The 3,329-nt window shown below is 42.3% G+C and overlaps 1 non-coding gene across 1 annotated transcript; it reads left to right on the top strand.

The window, feature by feature from the left end:
* Positions 1–2,575: 2,575 nt before the first annotated feature.
* TRNAT-CGU (transfer RNA threonine (anticodon CGU)) lies at positions 2,576–2,647 on the top strand. The gene has a single exon. It is a non-coding gene; the product is annotated as a tRNA-Thr (tRNA).
* The last annotated feature ends 682 nt before the right edge of the window (positions 2,648–3,329 follow it).

The following is a 3,329-nucleotide window of genomic DNA, read 5'->3' as shown; positions in this document are numbered from 1 at the left end:
GCATTACAAAGAGAATGAGATAGATCTAAAATTCAAGTGGATCCCACCATAGAAAATAGTGGGGACTGTGACATCCACCGTTCAAAACTTCTTAGGGGCCACACTAGTTTCCGATCAAGCTGATATATATATATATTTTTTTTTCACTTTGTCTATCTCTGTGTTAACTTATGAATAGGTCAGATCTCAAAAATACATCACGGTGGGCCCAATAAATGTTTCAACGGTGGGTGTGACTGCTCCCACGGTTTTCTGTAGTGGGTCTAATTGAAACTTAGATCTATCTCGTTCTCTTTTTAATGCTATAAAACGATCTCTAAAAATGGTTGGACGGTATGGATACAACACATGCATCACAGCGAGGTCCAAAGAGCTTGGGGACGTCACTTCAGTAGTGATTTGGCTACTGGACTGGTCAGTATCCAATCCGCGCCCATCACGGCGAGCCCACGAGGTTTTTTTTTTTTTATTATTATTATTTTTTTTCTGCCCGAGCTTCTCGCAGCGAATCCACGTTCAGCTCGAGCGGAGCCGAGCCGAGACGAGCTACGTGGCGTATTCCTGAGGGCGATTCTTCGTGTATTTTGCATGAAGAGAGCACAGGGAAAGCGGTTGCCCCTGAAGGAGATGGTTTTTCACATAAGTGGAACCCACAGGCCGGTTTTATCGTTTTATGATCACGACCGCCTTTCCACGCGACTCACGGTTATTTCAAACCCCCTTAATCCGTTGAGAAAGCGAAGCTTCCCTCAACCTAGCCGTTGATGGTGGTTGATGGGTAAATTCCACGTGGATGTCAGTTTTCATGGGTCCACTTCCCTCTACCTACATCCGATCCTACGGATGGGAATGAAACCTTGCCCAGCGGTCTAAAAACAACAGTCCGTAATTCTTGGCACGGATTAGGGTTTCTTCTACAAGTCTTTCAATCACTCCCTTTAAAACATTGACCTTTAAACGAAATGCAATCTTCTTGGGTTGATTTGTTGCTTCGATTAATTTAAGAGCTTTTCTATTCCCACGCGCGTGTACAAATCAGGTCACGTACACGCCACCTGTGCGCTATCAAATCACACATCTACGAGATCCAATCCATCCATCAAGGGGGGTCCACCATATTGATGCACTGGAGCAAGAAGCCGGTTGGTGTATTGATTATGTCGTTCTGCTGAAGAAAAACTGAATAAAGTTTTCTAAGCCGTTCACATATTTCTAACATTATGGCCCAACTGATAAGTGGACCAGATCAAAGGTAGGACCCATCTGGTGGCTGGCTTCCTCACTATTCCTATCTGCCATGCTGGCACATGTGCAGGCTTAGTAAACCCATGGACTGGGTTGGATCTTAAGTCGTTAGGCCCAATCGGTAGCTGATTTGAAACCAGAAATGTCTACCCACGGTCACCACAGTCAAACATGGTGGCTCAAATACCTATTTAAAATACATGGGCCCACAGCCTTAGTGATCTGGGCTTGGGCCTCAATGCTTAGTGAGCTGGGCCAGAACTAAGGCCCCATTCGTTGTCTTTTAAAATAGGCTAATTAATCACCCCAGGTGAATTAGAGAAAACCGATATCAACCACGTATTAGCCATTATGCGGTGGTCGATTATACACCTTTGATCATTGAAATGATAAAAGGGCTGGCCCAGACTGGACGATGAACAGCCCATCTTTGGGCTGAATTTGGGCCACCATTGGATTTAAGTTCATGTTTCAATGATCCAAACCATTTATATGATGGGCCTCGCCATGGATGGGTGAATAGCTAAAATAAAAACTCTCTTGTTTGTATATTTCTCCACCTCGATCATTTAACTCATCCCTTTAGAATATGGTTTGTCTCCTTAACTGTTTATCTTATGGGCCAATATTGAAATGATTTTTAGGCAGACACTATCTGACGGGTATCTTTGCAGATCAAAGGTTTGGATCATATAACATGACTCATATCCAATGGCTATAGTCCCGACATATCCTACAACAATCAGTCGCAAGACTCGCAACGCATTGTAATAACTTCTTGATTGAATTTGTATCAGCGGATCCGTTCTAACATGGAAATAGGTAAAGAGTAAATCACACGTCCTGCCGTTTGGTTGGTTGATGGACTTTGGTTATTTTTGACAGAGACAATGGGAAGCCTCTCAAGTCTCACGGTCATGGACTCCTGATGCTTTAGGACGTCAATACTATCCTGATGGCTAGTATCTTCCATTCTAGACGAGAATTTAAGCACCTACTCGTTGATGATGAAGTTCACCAACTAACAAAACATGGGCCTTACCGTTACGGACTGATCACGGTGTGGTGCATAGATCAATGGTTTGGATTAACGATTCCTGAGCCATTTATCAGATGTGACAACCGCTAACGTGTAATTGACCACTAACCGCATCCTTCCTGAAAATTCAAAAAGGAAACTTCAAAAATTGCATGTGTCCCCATTAGAGCGATGCACATTCCATCTTAGATGTGGACGTTTTGATCATTCATTTCGTATGTTCGCCCAGCTGTCGCTGTACGTAACATAACATAATTCAAATAAATTTGTTTTTAAATTTAATAGCAAATTGCTTCCGTAGCATAGTGGTAGTGCGTTCGCTTCGTAAGCGAAAGGTCGCGAGTTCGATCCTCGCCGGGAGCTCTTTGCTTGTTATTTTTATTCCCAACATATCTCATCTGTGCTGAAATCAACAATATCTCACCCTTTCTTTCTTTGATTTTTTTTGTTTTTTAAAAAATTATTATTATTAATATCTCACGTGTGTGAGATCAGCACTAGCTCACTCATTTTTTTAATTTTTTACAAATCTCACGTGTGTGAAATCAGCACCAGCTCACTCATTGTGCCATTTAGCAATTTTTTTTTTTTACACAACTCACGTGTGTGAGATCAGCACTAGCTCACTCATTGTGCCATATGAGCGATGTAGCTGGAGTGGATTGCGTCCTTCCCCCACCGGGACGGGAGCATAGTAAGTGAGACTTCCGATCCACTGAGGTGAGTGGGGCTGCGGGTCTCACAGTGACGTATGTGCCTTAAATCCACACCGTCCAACCATTTTGAAAGCTCCTTTTAAGGCATTATCCCAAATTAAGCTGAATCAAATCTTAGTTGGACCACACCACAGGAAAGTCTGATTAAAAATCCACCATTAAAAAATTCATGGATTCCACCATAATGTTTATTTCCATCCAACCTGTTGATAACATCACAAACACCTAGATGAAGAGATCACACAAATATCTTCTTGATCCAAAACTTTTGGCCCATGAGAAGTTTTTAACGGTCAATCATTACTGTTTCCTTACTATTGTCGAAATTT

The sequence above is a fragment of the Magnolia sinica genome, chromosome 18 (genome assembly GCF_029962835.1).
Source record: "Magnolia sinica isolate HGM2019 chromosome 18, MsV1, whole genome shotgun sequence".
Classification (NCBI taxonomy): domain Eukaryota; kingdom Viridiplantae; phylum Streptophyta; class Magnoliopsida; order Magnoliales; family Magnoliaceae; genus Magnolia; species Magnolia sinica.
The sequence above is the reverse complement of the archived record's forward strand: the minus strand, read 5'-3'. Positions and strand labels throughout refer to the sequence as shown.